The sequence below is a fragment of the Eublepharis macularius genome, chromosome 10 (genome assembly GCF_028583425.1).
Source record: "Eublepharis macularius isolate TG4126 chromosome 10, MPM_Emac_v1.0, whole genome shotgun sequence".
NCBI classification, from domain to species: Eukaryota; Metazoa; Chordata; class Lepidosauria; order Squamata; family Eublepharidae; genus Eublepharis; species Eublepharis macularius.
Genome location: NC_072799.1, coordinates 84651941 through 84670847, shown reverse-complemented (window position 1 = coordinate 84670847; position 18907 = coordinate 84651941). Strand labels below are relative to the sequence as shown.

At 45.2% G+C, this 18907-nt stretch overlaps 1 protein-coding gene and 1 long non-coding RNA gene across 3 annotated transcripts in view; one reads left to right on the top strand and one right to left on the bottom strand.

Moving 5' to 3' along the window:
* The window catches only part of SGCZ (sarcoglycan zeta), a 392529-nt gene that overhangs the window by 137633 nt on the left and 235989 nt on the right, over positions 1–18907 (bottom strand). The gene's annotated exons all lie outside the window — the stretch shown is intronic.
* The window catches only part of LOC129337084 (uncharacterized), a 28895-nt gene continuing 24810 nt past the window's right edge, over positions 14823–18907 (top strand). The window contains exon 1 of the long non-coding RNA XR_008597770.1: positions 14823–14957. This is a non-coding gene — a long non-coding RNA (uncharacterized LOC129337084). The remainder of the gene's footprint in view (positions 14958–18907) is intronic.

The window sequence follows — 18907 nt, the reverse complement described above, 5'->3', positions numbered from 1 at the left end:
AGGGACACTTAAAAGATGTTTTCCACCAGAGCAGAGAGTCCTCCGGGGCTCATATGGTGAGAGACAGTCCCTCAGATACGTCGGTCCCAGTCCGCGTAGGGCTTTGTAGGTTAACACCAAAACCTTGAACCTGATTCGGTACTCCACTGGCAGCCAATGCAGCTGGCGTAGCACCGGTGTAATATGCTCCCACACCAGTGCTCCAGCAATGACCTGCGCTGCTGCATTCTGTACCAGCTGTAACCGCCGGATCAGGCCCATGGGAAGCCCAGCGTAGAGCGCATTACAGTAATCCAACCTAGAGGTGACCATTGCTTGGACCACTGTAGTCATGTCACGGGGAGACAAATAAGGGGCAAGCTGCCTGGCCTGCCGAAGATAATAAAAGGAAGACCTGGCAACTGCAGTGATCTGGTCCTCCATCTTCAGGGAGAAATCCAGAATCACCCCCAGGCTCCTAACTCTTGGGGCCAGTGTAAGTGCTGCCCCATCAAGTGTAGGAAGCCGGGGTCCCAAAGCCATCTCCCCACGACCCACATACAGGACCTCCGTCTTCGTGGGATTCAATTTCAGCCGACTTTGTCTCAACCAACCAGCCACAGCCTCAAAAGCACGCTCCAGGGCATCAGGGGCCAATCCAGGCCACCCGTCCAACAACAGATAAAGCTGGGTGTCATCCGCATATTGGTGACACCCAAGCCCGAAACTCCGCACCAGCCGGGCGAGGGGGCGCATATAGATATTAAATAATAATGGAGAGAGTATCGCTCCCTGTGGCACACCACATACCAGTGGCCTACGGTACAAGATACAATGTTGCCTTACGTACAATGTTGCCTTATGTACTACCTGTTGTCTTAAATATGTGCTCCTATGAGCTACTTGTGCTTCATGTGGTCTAATGTGAGCCCTAGAATTGCTTATGTTCTGTTTCAGTATTTCTTCAACTCTGTATTGGATTCTTACTAATGCTATGACTTTATAAACTTGCATTTATTTACCCTATGGCATTGTTTATGGAAATGTCCTTGAAACTGACTGTACTAATCTTACACTGTGTAATCCTCCTTGAGTCTCAAAGAGAAAGGTGGACTAAAGATGACACAAACAAACAAACAAACAAATAAGAACACTTTTCTAGGAGTAAGCCCTTTTTAATAGATTTTAGTAGGATTCTGAGTGTACCTGCTGAGAATTGCTCTTTGGTGGTGGTGGTGGAAAGTGCCTTAAATGTAACCTAAATGTATTGGACTGGATCAAAAAAATCATTACGCAAAAGAGTGGTAATTTTAACAATTTCCCCTCCAACTGCAGTCCTCCACTTTGCCCCACTATACTATTCCCGAGAATGTCCCCACAGAAGCAACATTTCGGGATACTTAGCAGGCTGCAGCAGCAAGGGTGAGGCAGGAAAGTTCCATCAGCAAAGCTCCACTGACAATACTATACAACCCATTCTGTTTAACTCACATATACATGGAAATTATTAGTGTACTACTATGATCTGTGGAAGTCAAAGGAACATTATAAATATATAAATTTCAAATAGGACATTTTAACTTAACCACAGAACTCTGTTTCTACTGACATGTATCCTTATTGGTTGATTTGAGTGGGAATGGTTCTCATATAATCAAGACTTAATGTCCAAATAAGTAAGTTCAAGGTGGTACAGACTTCCTCAGTTACCGTATAACTTTCGAACTTTGCATACACTGTTGAAGAGCAAGGCTGAGGATTCCAACTTTATATAAAGAATGTACCACATAATCCTGGACAAATTTTGTTAAACCTATTTGCAGCAGCAAACAGGATGGGATGTGGGAGGAGCAGAGAAAGAGGCAAGGGAGACTTCTGAGGTAACTGCCTCTGGACTTATGGCTGTCCAAAGCCCACACTCTGTTTTCTCCTGTTATTTGTTGAAACCCCATCAGCTACCCACAATCAGTAAAAAGGTGAGACACAAGTTTATCTTATTGGATAGTAGCATATAAACTTTGTGTTCACTAAAGGGTTCTTATTTGCAAACCTTTAAAACTAATATGGTACTTAATTGTGAAGCAACTTTTTTTTACACATTTATTTTCACTTGGCAGACGAGACTTTAGAGCTAAGCTACAGGCGACAAATTACACAAGGACGGGCACACGAAGGGAGTAGTGATGTAAGCCAGGAAGCTGAGCTTTAAAAGAGATGGGAAGGCTTTGTCAATTTCCCCTCTCTACAGAGCCACAGAGATCGCTGCTCAGAGGTTTTGTTAATTTCCTCTTTGCCTCCAAGAAGGGGAGGTGAAACTGACAGAGCCTTCCGGAGGCAAAGAGGAAATTAACAAGCCCTCTGAGGAGTGCTCTTTGCTGGCTCTGTAGAGAGGGGAAATTGACAAAGCCTTCCAATCTCTTTTAAAGCCCAGATTCCTGGCTAACATTGCAACTCCCTTCATGTGTGCATCCTCATGTAAAAGGAAGCTGACAACTTACCGGTAAGCTGGGTTGTCACCGAGTGCAGGCCACAGTGGAGGCGGGATTACTCAAAGGAGGAGGAGCATCCATCCGGCGCTGGTCCAGCCACATGGTCTGCACCATTACACCCAAGCATCCGCAGGAGCAGCGAGTCACCCACCCTCCGCTGATTAAGGACTATTGGGGGGCACTGTCATAACTTTATGGGTTGGTGGTTTTGAGGTATTGGGCTGGATCCCAACAGGGTGAGTGGGCCTTTGGGACTGCTCACCCCGACAGATCTGGAAGCAAGGGTCACCAGGCATGGCCAGCGACAGAACATGTGCTGAGGTGTGCCAGCAGGAGGCTGGCAGGTGATGCATCGGTTGGCAGCCAGGCCTCCAATGGCAACAGGGATCTGTGCCCACATGCCAGGCCAATGCTCCATCCAGCTGTAATCAATAAAGCTGTGGCCATTTCTAACCCAAACAAGTGTCTGGTGTGATTCATTAGCTGCAACGCAGTCTTACATAGCACATAGGTGACAATTTGTCTCTTGTTGCTTAGCTCTTAGAGCTAAACAACATTTATTTACAGAATATAAAGTGTAAAACAGTAAAGGTTTAGTGTGAAATAATCAGTATGGTGTACAACTGGCTCTCAATCGTGCTCCCCAGAGGTTATACTTTTCCTCTTCTGTGAGTTAACATGTTGAACTGAGCCTTAGATAACCAAACACAAACATTGAGAAAAAATTTGATTCCTTTTTCTCCAGACAGGGTTCCTCAGCATTCAGGGTTCAGCTCTAACCTTTTAACTGCATTTTATAGGCTTACACTCAGGTTCCAGGCCACTTTTTTAACCACACAGAGATCCTGGCCATAGAACCTTTATGCAGAAAGTTATATTTGATGAATGCTTGTTTATGTCATGTTCTGACTATGTTTCTTGTATGGTCAAACCAAAGAGACTCCATTTTAATTCTGTCAGTGTTCTAAGTGCTTCTTTTGCAGGTGGCAAGCAGTTCAGTAGCAGTTATCTTACAGAAGAGGAATGTGATGACTACAACCCTTCCAGCCTTGGGAAACTTTCACTTTCTCAGCATCAAGCCGGTTGTTTTGAGAACTGTGGGGGGAGGATGAGGCCTGCAGGGGTATGCTACTCTGTACCTTAACCTTTGCCTGTCATTCGTAACAATACTCATGTAACAGCCAAGATATTGCAACTTGGATAGTGGACTATAATGGTTGCTTATCTTCAGTAAATCTTTTGAAATCAATGGACTCATGTCTAATTGCAAGAGGTAGTCTGGATTGCAACTTTTAGTAAGCCACTGTCTGACAGTTTACTTTCTTAAAATAAATTTCCTTCCCTAACCTGGCAACAAATCCTAACTAAAACCAAAATAAAAAGATGGATTAAGCTGATGCCCTTATCCATGGCTATAATTTCCCTTTCTGAGAGAAAAACGATCTCTTTCCTCTCCTTAAGCAATGGCTGGCTCACACCCTCCCATCCAATGAAGTTGCAAGGGATCTAATACTCTGGTAATCTCTGAGATTACAAGGACTGGTTCACAGTCCTTGAGGATAGGATGGACTTTGGGGATGTTTGCCCCCATGGACACTAATTTCAATAGACCTGCCTCTTGGTGGCTGTGCGGTAGATCCTACCCTATCCTACCACTCAATCAAGCATAGTTTCAAGTCTTCTTCCCTCCTAAGGAACTTTCCTTCAACCTTAAATTGGAGGAAGACTCCTTGGACGGTTGTTGGATCCATTCCAGTGATAGCAGTGGAGGTGTCCTGGTTACTGGCTTACAGACTGCAGACAGGGGAAGCTCCCTGGCTGTGAAAGCAAGATGAATAACGGTCCCAAGGTCAGGCACAGATTAGACGACAATCACAGCTCCTTGTCCAAAGGAGGTATTCCAGAGTCAAGTCCACAATAACAGGCCGAGGTCAGAAACAAGGAAATCAGTTCCAAACACAACAGCCAGGTCAGTAGTAAGTGGACACATTGCTTCCACACAGCCACTCCCTTCTCAGCTGCTTTTAAGCCTCACGCTGCTCAGCCACCTGTGCTCCATCATGCACCTGCCAGACATCTCAGTCCTGCCCCTGCAAACACTCATCATCACTGTTCATGCTGGGCCAATACTGTGCTGCTAGCCTGGCACTGCACCTTCTGGCTTGGAGGGCTCTCATTGCCCTCCTCTGACAGCATTCTCGAGGCTCTGGTGATGAGCAGGGAGAGCTGGCTGGTGCCTGCCTCCCTGTTGCCAGCCCAGGGCTGGGAAGCTGAGGGACTGATGTGCTGGGACCTGGCTGGGAGTCTGTGAGCCAAGCTACAAGTGACGAATTACACTTGCATGGCAAGGGAAGAGACTCATGTGTATTCCTCCCTGTTCACTTGCCATTCACTTATGCTCCACTTGATCAAGTGGATAGGGAAACTGGTTAGAGGACCACACTCAAAGAGTGGTGGTCAACGGCATTTCATCAGATTGGAGGGAGGTGTCCGGTGGGGTGCTGCAGGGCTCGGTTTTGGGCCCGGTACTTTTCAATATTTTTATCAATGATCTGGATGGAGTGGAAGGGCTGCTCATTAAATTTGCTGATGATACCAAATTGGGAGGAGAATTAAAATTCAACAAGACCTGAATACTCTGGAGAAGTGGGCAGCTGTGAATAGGATGTAATTCAACAAAGACAAGTGCACAGTATTACATCTGGGCCACAAAAATCGGAAGCACAAATACTGGTTGGGGGATACACTTCTGGGCAGTAGTATATGCGAAAGGGACCTTGGGGTGGACTGTAAACTAAATATGAGCAGTCAGTGTGATGCAGTGGCAAAAAAGGCTAATTCAATCTTGGGTTGTATCAAAGGGGCTATAGTGTTGAAATCGCAGGAGGTCATAGCCCCTCTCTATACTGCCTTGGACAGGGTACACCTGGAGTATTGTGTACAGTTCTGGAAGCCTCACTTCAAAAAGGATGTGGCCAAAATCGAGAGGGTGCAGAGGAGAGTGACAAGAATGATCAGGGGTCTGGAGACTGAGCCCTACGAGGAAAGGCTGAGGGCCTTGGGAATGTTTAGTTTGGAGAAGAGGAGGTTGAGGGGGGACATGATTGCTCTCTTTAAATATTTGAAAGGCTGTCATTTGGAGGAGGGCAGGGAGCTGTTCCAGTTGGCAGCAGAGGGTAGGACGCGAAGCAATGGGCTAAAACTACATGCACAAAGGTACCAACTGGATATTAGGAAAAACTTTTTCACGGTCAGAGTAGTTCAAAATCAGCTTGCTAGGAATCAGCTGCCTAGGGAGGTGGTGAGCTCCCCCTCACTGGCAGTTTTCAAGAAGAGGCTGGATGAATACTTGTCAGAGATGCTTTAGGCTGATCCTGCACTGGGCAGGGGGTTGGACTAGATGGTCTGTATGGCCCCTTCCAACTCTATGATTCTATGATATGATTCTATGTCCCAGAGAAGCTCATAAGCATGCCAAAGTGGAGGCTGCTATCTCTTGTTCTTTGTTTTAAGCATGTGGTATCCTTGAGACTTTCTGGTTCTGAATTATGCTGCTGAAGGTTTCATCCTTAGCTATCATAGCTAAATAACCATGGATAAAACTATTCTTTATGAATTAAACTTTTTAAGTGACTTAGGCTGATATCCTTAATGCTAAGGAAATAAAAGTCTTTTTCCAGAAAATAAAAGTCATTTTCCAGCTCATGTTAAATGGGAAAAAACAAGCCTGCTGCAATGCATAAATACACTTTCTCTAAATGTTTATTCCTCAAGGAGTGTAGAGCGACATACAAGGCTCTCTGTTCCTCCATTTTATCCTCAAAACCGTCTTATGTGTTAAAGACTGACTGGTGAACTTTTTTATAGAGTCTCTCTACCCTGAGACATCTGACACTTGAAGAACACATGTCGGGAGATGCAATGTTAGCCAGGAAGGGTAGTTTAAAAAGACAGAGCCGAAGGCAGGGCAAAGGCTTTGCTATACACTGGAGGTGTGTGAAGTGGCTGTGAAATGCCAGAAGGGAAACTTCAGCCCATTATAACCTCTCCAGGTCCAAGCCCGGCTCTGGAAGGCAGCTCCAGCCCGTTTCCATTCCTCGCTGCCCTCTGGTTGCGATCCCACACAGTTTTAGACTGGAGAGGTGAAATTGACAGAACCTTTCGGAGGAGAAGATGAAATTAACAAACCCTCAGAAAAGCAATCTCCACCGGCCCTGTCTTTTTAAACTATGCTTACCGGCTAACATTGCATCTCCCTACACTTGAGAAACATGTGCTGAGGCATCTCATGAAGAGAGACTCATAGTTGTGTTGGGATCTCTCCAATCCTAGTCTCTTGACTAGCTATTTGGCAAAGTGAGCTTTGAGTCACGAAAGCTTATGCTCTGGACATTTTTGTTAGTCTTTTTGTTCTACTACAATGGACTAACACAGCTTCCCACTTTAAACTACTAGTCCTAGTCTGACACTCTAGCTACTGCACAACAGTACCTCTCCCTCATCCGTTTGAACACAAATAATTCACTATTTTTTCAAATATGCAAATATACACAAGATGCTTGGAAAATCTGAATACAATTGTATTGATGTTGAATTACAACATCAGAAATAGGTGTTTAGAAAATCTGCATTATTATCCCTGCATTAGAATTGCATTGACTTTGATGCCGTGTCTATTTTAAGGGCAGTAACTATGTGACATGCTTAGCAGGCAGTCCTGGTTTCATGAAGGAAAGCAGGTCTCAGACCCCTTCACACAAGACACAGAAGTAGTTGCTAGTGGCAACCAACATAATTATGCTTTCATTATAACCCCTATTAATATATGCCAAATCGAGGTCTCTTGTGGTTGAAACTTTCAATACTCATTCTTTTTTTACCTTAAAAATAAATCACATTCAGTCTATTAACATCTGAGAAGCTTTACTTCATTCTTAAGCATTTTTGTTCCATTTGTTTCCACTGGAAAGTTTTGCGCTCATTCTTAAAAATGACTGGATCAGACCCAATTTGTTGTTACATATCAGAAATACGGTTGGAAAATTCTACATGATAAACATGTGGTTTGGTTGAACTCCTAGTAAAATCATGTAAAGAACATGGGTGAGAAATCTACAACAACCAATGATCTCTCCAGAGAAACCTTGCAGTCCACCATCAACAATATTTGACAGTCAAATGTGTTCAAGAACCAAATCAGATCTGAGCTATAGAGACGGGATTAATTCTCAAAGGCAGAAACAATTCTGTGGGATAAAGTGAAGAGAATGCAACCTGGAACATAGTCGATAGAGGGGGGGGGAGAACCTCCAGGGTGATCCTAAGAAATAGCAGTTTTAACCACTCCACTCCAATAGAGCACTGTTCTTTAGACTGCCTCAGGAAACAGACTCAGTGACGGGAAGAACAACATTGCCAAAAGCAGTGGAATTATCCATCCTTCCTCTGCCCATTAAACTAGACATGACTTTAGGTAGCAAGTAAGTACATAATGTTCCTTTATACCCAGAGCTTTTTTTCTGGGAAAAGAGGTGGTGGAACTCAGTGGGTTGCCAGCACAGGGGGCAACTCCTGGAGGGAGGTGGTGCCCCTGGTACCACATGTGCATGCACAAAGTGCGCACACGTTCCCAGGACTGTGCAATGATGTCACTTTGGGTCAGCTGGAACAAGGGGGCAGTTTTTTAAAGTTTAAATTGCCCTCAGTGAAAATGGTCACATGACCGGTGGCCCTGCCCCCTGATCACCAGACAGAGGGAAGTTTAGATTGCCCTCTGTGCCAGCGGCATGGAGGACAATCTCAATTCCCCTCTGTCTGGAGATCAGGGGGCGGGGCCACCAGCCATGTGATCATTTTCAAGAGGTTCCGGAACTCCATTCCATCACATTCCAGCTGAAAAAAAGCCCTGTTTATACCATTGAGATCACATATGTTTGTCCTCTGCTAGCAAGCCATTTCAACTTTCCAGCTTTTAATTGTTATAATAATTTAAAATAATGATTGGCTTTCTCTAATAAAGGGTTTATTTCTGTGACATTTGCTTGTAGCTTTTCTTCTCTCTCTGTTGTAAAACGGGTGTTGTCAAAGCTGCACAGAAAATGTTGGCAGTCTGCAAACGCCATTGAAAGAGATTTGCTTTTGGGGTTATGACCCAAACAGTCCTGATCACATAAACAGATCATCACATACAGATCGGGCACTTTTTTACCCTGCTCTGGGTGAGTGAACTGGATGATAGTAGTTTCTTTGTCTCAAATGTCGACAATATTTCTTTCATTCTTTCATTCTTTCATTACTCAAAAACATTACTAGTAAGTAGATAATATATCTTCAGGGCTGTCCATGCCATACTTTTAATCGTCTCCCTCGAGGTACGTTTTGCACTGCTCCTATTGCATTTAAGATGAAGAAAAATGGACCAGACGCAACAACTGTCTAGCCAACAAGGAACAGAAAGAGTAGGGTCAACTAGTTGCTTATACCAGTAAGCTTGACTTAGAAGCGCTTACAGAAGTCAGGGTGTACCATTTGTCCTGCTGTGGCCCATTGCTGCAAAGAGGCTGTCTTGTTAACGTGGCTTCTCACAGTTCCTTTCTTGATGCTCAGATGCACATAAGGTAAACTTCAACTTCACAACTAGTTTGGTGTAATGGTTAAGAGTGGCAGGACTCTAATCTGGAGAACTGGGTTTGATTCCCCACTCCTCCACTTGAAGCCAGCTGGGTGACCTTGGGTCAGTCGCAGCTTCTAGGAGCTCTCTCAGCCCCACCCACCTTACAGGGGGATTTTCGTGAGGATAATAATAACATACTTTGTAAACTTCTCAGAGTGGGTGTTAAGTTGTCCTGAAGGGTGCTATATAAATGAATGTTAGTATTATATTCTTATTAGCCTTAAAGTCACCTGTTCAATTCCCATTTACTCCCAGTTTATATGAAGGTAGTTCTGTGGCTCAAACCCCTCAGCAGCCACGAGTGAGAGAATCACACTAGCCTGAAGCTTCCAATAAGGAGGGAAGGAGATGCTTCCGTTGCCTGTTTCTTCTCCCCCTTTGGGCTGCTGCCACCCCCCCCCCTCTGTCTGAGCACCAGGGAGAGGAGCCAGCCTGCTGGCCTCCTCCTCCTCCTTGGCCTCTTGTTAAGCTGCTTACTTAACCTTTACAGACCCTGCCCCTTAGATTCTGTAAGATTCCCTGCACTGGCCAACCTGGAGCTGTTTGGCCCAGAATGCCAGTTGGCACAAGCCAGCACTGGCCCCTGCTGGCCACGCTGGTCAGGCACCCTCTTGGGTTTTGCTACCATCAGGGGCAGGTCTGGGCTGTTGAACTTCTTTCGTAATTCATTTTTCAAGGGGGCTGAGTGCATAAGAGGATGAGAGTTCTCATAAGATGGTTAAATAAAGGAAACAGAAGGTAGAAGTAAATGGACAGTTATTGCAATGTAAGTGACCACTGGGTCCCTCCGTGGATCTACATTGAGATTGGCATTATTTAATTCATTCATAAATGAACAATCTGAACTCTATGGCCGTTTTCACACTGCTTACCAGCCACAGAACATTACAGCAAGCTCCCAGAATGACAGCGTCTTTCTGGCGAAATCGTGTCAGGAAGACGCTGTCGTTCCGGGAGCTCGCTGCGATGTTCCGTGGCCAGTAAGCAGTGTGGAAACGGCCTATGTCTAAGAAAAGGAAGAAGCACATAAGCCCAAGAATAAACTAGCTCCTTCTTGTCATGAGGAAAACTATACATGAACTATGCATGGGGAAAAAAACTATGCAAAACTGAATTATTCAGCAGAGCTTTTCAACACAGGTAATGGGGCTTTACTACAATGAGTGATATTCAGAGTGATATTTTAATGAAAGAAAAGGCACTGTGGGATATACTGCTGTGTTTAGTATGTACTATTAGTATTGGCTTACACGGTGTAACCCACCTTGACTCTAAGGGTGTCTCAATGAGAAAGCAGGCAATAAATAACATAAATAAACAGACAAATTCAGAAACCATAAATGTACCAACCAGCAGGGTACCCCATCTCCAGCTACTCCAAAATTTGTTGTCGATCAGGGCCAACAGTGTGACATTTGTTCTGGGGGAAAACCTAGAACTGATATCCGTCCTCTCTAGAAATTGCTGAATTCTACAGAAATGATTCCTAGAGAAGCATGATGTCACTTTCCCTGGAAGTGATGTCACACCATTGCTGACAGCAGCCCCATGTCCCTACACCCCCTTCATTCTCCTATAGGTTGCTAGGCCAGGCCTATGTGGCTCATATAAACCTATATAGCTCTCTAGTACTGTAACACCTTCCCCCAAGGAATCAAGGTGATGAACATGGTTTCCCTCTGTCCTCATCACATCTCTGATAATTAAGTCAAGCTGAGAGAACTTGTTTGTACCAAGGACACCAAGTAAACTCCATGGTGAAGTGGGGATTTAAACCCATGGCTGTCAGATCCTTGACCAACACTTTAACCACTATACCGTATTGCTGTCCGGATGGCAGCTCTGAAACAAAATGCTGAAAAACTAGTTAATATCATTACTCAAATTCATTGTGTCCGAAGGAGGAAATATCATATCATATTACATACCTATGTCTTTCAGTCGTCTTTGTGCCAATTGTCCTATACGCCTATGAGCACTTGGCTTTCAAAAGGTCAATATAAAGTTGGCTGGCATTCTGACAGTTCATATTTATATTCTAATTGCTATAATCAAGTAGAAAATTACCTTAGCCAATAAATCATTTGCAAGCATCCCTTCATAAAGTCAAGCTTGCCTTTATCCTAAAGCCAGCTGTCAAGGATTTTTTGAAGACACAAAAACTTTAGATTGAAATACATTTAACCATCAACATTTGAGTCATCTATTTAAAAAAAAACCTGATCATGGCTCTTTTATTACCGAACATGCTTACTTCTTGCTGAGTTAGTATATCAGAATTACTGACATAGAATCTCAAATACAGGGCATGACACAGAAGTTTTAGAAGTAACTTAAAGGAAATTATGGAACGAGAAGTGTACAAATTTCAGTTTGTATGAATACTATTAATAAAATATTGTTATACAAATACATGCATTAAATGTCAGCTTTAATTGGGGTATAGCTATCTAATAACACTGGGCAATTGTGTTATATGCAGGTCTCATAGAATCATAGAGTTGGAAGGGGCCATACAAACCATCTAGTACAACCCCCTGCCCAGTGCAGGATCAGCCTAAAGCATCTCTGACAAATATTCATCCAGCCTCTTCTTGAAAACTGCCAGTGAATGGGAGCTCACCACCCCCCTAGGCAGCTGATTCCACTTTTGAACTACTCTGACTGTGAAAAAGTTTTTCCTAATATCCAGTCGGTACCTTTGTGCATGTAATTTAAGACCATTGCTTCGGGTCCCACCCTCTGCTGCCAACTGGAACAGCTCCTTGCCCTCCTCCAAATGACAGCCTTTCAAATATTTAAAGAGAGCAATCATGTCCCCCCTCAACCTCCTCTTCTCCAAACTACCTCCTCTTCTCCAAACTACCTCCTCTTCTCCTCTCCCTTTTATTATTATACCACTGTGATAGAACTCTGAGATTCAATATGGTTCAAGACAAGAGTGCCACCTAGAACATCTGGGTTCCTGGATCCCTGGGGTTTACACAGGGCCGGCGCGCCCATTGAGGCCAGGTAGGCTGTAGCCTCAGGGCGTGAGGGCTCCGGAGAGGCGCCGGAGGGGGTGTCGAGGGCGGAGGCGCATGCTGCGGAGCTGGCATGGCTGGCCCACAGCTGCTGCAGCCAGCCAGCCCTGTGCTGCCACCGCCACACACACCCAGCCGGGCGCAGCAGCCACAAGCTGCTGCCAGGGCAGTGTGCGGAGCGCAGAGCAGCCTCCGCCCGCCACCCTAGCCATCCACCAGCAAATGCCGCTGGCTCGCGCTGTGTGATGACATCATCGCGTGATGACATCATCATGCAGTCCGTGGTGTGGGGGGTTGCCAGAGGTGCCAGAAACCCTGGTGCCGGCAGTGGGTTTACATGAGTATATTCGCTATGGGGGCTACCTGGGTGACTTAATACTGTTTTGACAAAGGGCAACTGGTTTGTACCAGATTCCATTTTTGGCAGAGCCATTAAAATGGCAGGACCATCCTGTAATAATTCTCTGATTGGTAGAAATAGTCTCTGACATCAAAGATGGAGCTTTGCTTGGGATTGGCTAGATCTGCTAATCAATCTCACCGAGGAGGCTGGTTTAGGTCAGACTCCTTTGCCCATAAATATCTGGGAGCTCTGGACTTTTCTTTGTCCCCACTTTGGAACATCTGCAGACCCCAAGACCAGTGGGCCAGGGGTTAAGGACTCCTCCACTATCTTGACACTGCAAGGAACTATGTACATGCTCTGAGGAACCTGCTACAACCCAGGTAAAGTGTACTTAGCCAAATTAGCTCAGTATTACTGTTTAATTTGAGAGATTGTGTGCTGTCATAGAACAGCCACTCTTCTCTCTGCTCTATGACATGGAAAACAAATTTTGTATGCTCTGTAAACTGGGGGAGAAAAGAATGACATTTTTACACTTGTCGAGGTCATATCCTTGGGCATGTTAAAAATCATTAGCTTATTTAGATTTACATGATTGTACGATTGTTTTATGTTTGTGAGTTTAATAACCGTAATTTTTTTTAAAAGTCACTAGCCTAGCCAGATATCTCCAGCCAGTACCTGCATCCACACAAATATTTTTTATGTACGAAGTTCTCAGTTCCCCCCCCCGTCCATTGTTCACATTTCTTAAACTATTTTGCTATTAAAGATTACTCAACCTGAAAAATGTTATCTTTACTTGGATATGAAAATCATTTGAGAAGTCAAAATAAATTACTATAGTCTGAGTGGAAGTGATGAAATCTAACTCTGCACCTTGACAACACCTAATAGTTTGATAATTGTTATTTGGCAATAGTACAACTTTCATGCCCTCTTGAGATTTATAATTAGGAATGCACAGATGAATAAAACACAGCTGGCTGTTACAATTATTGCAATCTAACTAATTAAGAATAGGATATTTCTTTTATATATTTAAGTTATTTGCCATAGCAAAGAGTTCAGGGAAGTTCAGCAGATTAAAAAAAAATCAATGAAATTTGTATGAATGTACGGGAAATGAAATACAAGTACCTTTCAACCATGCAGTATTTTCAATATGAAAAAATGGTGTAAAAATCAAAATGTAGGAATTTTATTAACTGGTCTACAAAAATTTATGTTGGTAGTTTGCAAACTCTCTTAGGTAAACTGATGGACATCTTTAGTGTGCCCACTTCTAAAGAGCTCAACTCATTCCCAGGTATCATCATCATCAAGGGCTTTTTACTCAGATAGGAGGGCTGTACTCTACAGAAGTGATATCAAAGAGATGCATTAGTAAAGAGGTAGAGGCCATTGACTTTGCTACTATGTGTTGCTTTAAGTATGATCCTATTAGTTAGGGCTATGTTAGAATTGCTTATGCTGTTTCAGTATTTCTTCAACTCTGTATTGGATTTTTGCTGGTTTTAAATCTTTGCAAATTTGCATTTATATACCCTATTACATTGCTTATTGAAATGTCCTCACTGTGTAATCTGCCTTGAGTATTAGTGAGAAAGACAGACTATAAATAATATAAATAAATAAATGTGGAATAGTGTCAGACTAGGAACTTGGGAGACATAGGTTCAAATCCCTACTCTGCCATGGGAGCACCCCCACTTTGGCCAGTCAGTCTCTGCCTCAGAGCCAAGCTACCTGAGATGCCTGACATGTGGCAGAATCGCACAAGTTTACCTGGGAAGTGTAGTTGGGCCAGCCGCAGCAGCAGGACCAGAAGTATGGGAGGGAGGGAGTCAGTGAAGAGAGCCTGAAGAGAGCCTTCTTCCGCTGCTAGCTGCCTGCCAGCTTTGGGCTCCCCTCATTGACTCTTTCCCTCCGATCCTTCTGGCCCTGCTGCTGCTCTGACATGCCCTCTCTGCGCCCCTGAGCTCCCAGAGGAAAACCTGAGCAGAGCGGATCCGCTCTGCTCGAGTTTTGCTCCGGGAGCTTGGGGGCAGGGGGAGGGCATGTCAGAGCAGCAGCAGCAGCTGACAGGTGGCTAGCGTTGGCAGCAGTCCCTCTTCAGGCTTTCTTGGCTGACTCTTTCGCTCCCGTCCTTCTGGCCCTGCTGCTGCTCTGACATGCCCTCCCCTCACCCCGAGCTCCCTGCAAAAAATGTGAGAGGAGTGGATCCGCTCAGGTTCTCCTCTGGGAGCTTGGAGGCAGGGGTGGAGGGCATGTCAGAGCAGCAGCAGGGCCAGAAGGACAGGAGGGAAAGAATCAGCGAGCGGAGCCTGATGCTGGCAGGTGGCTAGCAAGGGCAGAAGGAGCTGCTGAGGCTGCCACCACCTCCGCTCCTACTCAACCCTCCCTTCTCACAGAGAGGAGAAGGAGTCTCCGACTGTACTTCCCAGGTAAACTTGCACGAACCCGCGATATGTTGGGCATCTTGTGTAGTTTAGCTCTCAGCCTAAGCTACCACATGGGGTTGTCCTTGTGAGAATAAAATGAAATCAGTGACGTAAGCTGCTTTGGGACATGCTGAGGACATGAACAGGATTATAAATCCTTAAAAATTCTGTTCTTTAGTTAATGATTATTTTTTCCTTACAATTTTTTAGTATTTGAAATGTTATTGCCACTGATATATTAACAGCAAGCATTTGTTTACAGTTGGCTTCCATTGCAGAATTATTTTTCATATCAACAACAACTCTGTCTTCTTCAGTTAGAGGTTTATATCAATCATTCATAAATGGAATAGGCCAACATTAGAGGGAGTGTAGAGTTACAGCATCAAAGAAAAAAACTGGGATCAAATTGCCTCTCTCCCAGAAAGTTCACTAGGTAACCCAGAGCCTGTCACCGTCTCTTAAAATAATCTACTTCACAGAGATGGGAGGAAAAATGGAGGTTCATGTTCCTGGCCTGATGTTGCTGAAGAAAGTGCAGCCTAAAAATCTTAATCAGTAATACAAGCCTGAGTTGCACTTAACTGTGTTTCTTATTAGAAATGCTCAGGGCATTTTGGTGCCTGAGATAGAAAATCCAAATTGTGCTTCTGATGATGGTAAAAATGATAAGAGTAAATTGTCAAAATGCTGCCTTTTAATATACTCTCAAAACCTAATTCCTGAGGCAGCTCTCCACATTGTGCCTAATGGTAGCTCTGACCCTGCTTCCAACTTTGAGAATAGCTTTTCAGTTTTTCTGGCTGTTTTGCATTTGACTGATTCTTCTTACATTCATTTTTAAGGATCTGGTTACTTCCCTTGTGAATCTCACATGTATAAAGCTGAAGTTCCAAACCACCAACAGGGCTGGCTAGATCACTATGCAAAGTCAGTGATCACCACCAGGGATTTTTTCCTGGGGAAAGAGGTGGTGGAACTCAGTGGGTTACCCTCGGAGAAAATGGTCACATGGCTGGTGGCCCCAGCCCCTGATCTCCAGACAGAGGGGAGTTGAGATTGCCCTCTGCGCCACTGGAGCAGCATGGAGGGCAATCTCAACTCCCCTCTGTCTGGAGATCAGGGGGCGGGACCACCAGCCATGTGACCATTTTCAAGAGGTTCCGGAACTCCGTTCCCCCGTGTTCCCCCTGAAAAAAAGCCCTGATCACCACAGACACCAAGTTTTGAGGGGCACTGAAAAGGCAAGAGGAGCCTCCCCTTCACCATGTGCCTTTTCCCTGGAGGCTGAAGGGAAGCCGTCACCCGCCACCCTTCTTCCTTCCTTCTGGCCTTGTTCAAGTGCCAGCTGTTTCTGCTGCCACTGCACTGTGACGCCAAATCCCAATAACTTGACTGGGAAACATGAGGAAATCATGGCTTGGGAGAAGGTGTTTCCTTTGACCATACTGAAAAGCTGTTCTGGAGATGATGGAATCCTAATGGACAAAAAGCTATTTGGGATGGGGGTTGTAATAAGGAGCAGAACTGGGTAAAATTGAGGGGGAAAGCTGGCTGGATCCAACCTAATGCCAGAACCCAGATCTTAAAAATGCAACATAAAAAGTTAATCCTTTTTGCCCATAATTTAACCCTACTGTACAAAAGGCTAAGCGTATTCAAGACAACTTACTTCCTACCCTGGTGTGCCACCAGAGGGCGCAGCTGTGGAAGGAAGCCAAGATGAGGCAGCAAAACCTCCAGAGTATGGGAAGCCCAGGCTGGAATCAGGCGGAGCAGGCAGGAAGCCTGACTCCTCGTCTTCACCGAGCTGGTATCAGGAGCAGGGCAGCTGGCAATGCCCATCTCCTGCCTTCACCAAGCTGGGATCAGGAGCAGAACAGGTGGCAATGCTTGTACCCCACCTTCACTTAGCTGGAATCAGGTGGCAATGCCTTCCCTTCTTCACTCCCTTCTTCACCTGCTGGGATCAGGAACGGAGCAGGTGGCAATGCCCATCCCCTAACATTACCCAGCTGGGATCAGGAGCAGAGCAGGTGGCAATGCCTGCCCTCTGCCTTCACCCAGGTGGGATCAGGAGCGGAGCAGATGGCAATGCCCACCTGCCCTTCATCAGCTGGCATCAGGAGGGGACCAAGTGGAAATGCCTGCCCCCCCATGCATTCACTCATCTGGGATCAGGAGTGAAGCAGGTGGCAATGCCTGCCCACCACCCTCACCTAGCTGGCATCAGGCACAGAGCAAGTGGCAATGCCTTTACTCAGATGGAATCAAAAGCAGAACAGGTGGTAATGCCCACCTGCCCTTCACCCAGCTGGGATCAGGAGGGGAGCAGGTGGCAATGCCCACCTCTGCCTTCACCCAGCTGGGATCAGGAGCAAAGGAGGTGGCAATGCCTGCTTCCCATCTTTACTGAACTGGGATCAGGAGCAGAGCAGGTGGCAATGCCCGACCCCACCTTCACCCAGCTGAGATAAGGAGCAGAGCAGGTGGCAATGCCCACCCATGCTTCACCCAGCCAGGATCAGGGATAGAGCAGGAGGCAAGGCCTGCCCCTTCACTTGGCTGGGATCAGGTGCAGCACAAGAGGCAATGCTCACCCCCCCCACCATTCACCCAGCTGGGATAAGGCACAGAGCAGGTGGCAATGCCCACCCCCCTTCACTCAGCTGGGATTAGATGCACAGGAGGTGGCCATGCCTGCCCCCTTGCCTTCGTCCAGCCGGGATCAGTGACAGAGGAGGAGGGAATGCCCACCTGCCCACCCTCCCCTTTCTAGAGCCTGTTGTATTTTCTCTCACAACGGGCTTTGTTGCTATATTTCATATTTCCAAAACATCTCTCTTAGAGTGAATTCTTACAGCCATTTTGTTCCCATGCAAGTGATTTTTGAATAATTACTTAATATAAATGAATATTGCCTAGGATTGAGGGAGGGCATCTATGTGCATGCAAAGCACCTCCATACAAGCCCAAGGCAACTAGTGATCTTTTCATCCTAGCAGCATGTAGTGAAGTGGTTAAGTAGCTGGGATGTGAATCAGCTCTCTGCTAGTTTGACTCACACTACTGCTGTAAACTCTGTAGGTAGCCTTGGGTAATCCACTCCTCTCAGCCCCAGCTCCCCAGCTGTATAGTGTAGATAATAACAACACTGACTTTAGAAAAGAGCAAGAGTCCAGTAGCATCTAACAAATTTTGTGGTAGGGTATGAGCTTTCGTGAGCCACAGCTAACTTCTTCTTCAAATACAGCTAGAATGTTCTAGCTGTATATGAAGAAGTTCTAGCCTTATCTGAAGAAGTTCTATCTGTATCTGAAGTTCTAGCTGTATCTGAAGAATGTTTTAGCTGTATTTGAAGAATGTTCTAGCTGTATCTGAAGAAATTCTAGCCTTATCTGAAGAAGTTCTAGACTTATCTGAAGAAGTTCTATCTGTATCTGAAGTTCTAGCTGTATCTGAAGAATGTTTTAGCTGTATTTGAAGAATGTTCTAGCTGTATCTGAAAAAGTGAGCTGTGGCTCACGAAAGCGCATACCCTACCACAAATTTGGTTAGTCTTATAGGTGCTTATAGGTGAAATGGCTGAAAAATAACAAATTGAAATTGAACCCAGGCAAGACTGAAGTGATGCTCGTTGGGAAGGCAGAGATCTTGAAGGACATTTTACTCTCCACTTTTGATGGGAGTTCGTCTGACCCTTACAGACTCAGTTAAGAGCCTAAGGGTTATACTAGAGCCAGAACTGCTACTAGAAAAACAAGTTAAGGCAGCTGCAAAAAAATGCTTACTACAATCTCACTCTAGCATGGAAGATGGTTTCTTATTTCAACACGGCCAACCAAGCCACCTGGATCCATGCCATGGTAACATCAAAACTTGACTATCGTAATGCACTATACATTGGTCTGCCATCTAAGTTAACTAGGAAGTTCCAATTGGTGCAAAATGCT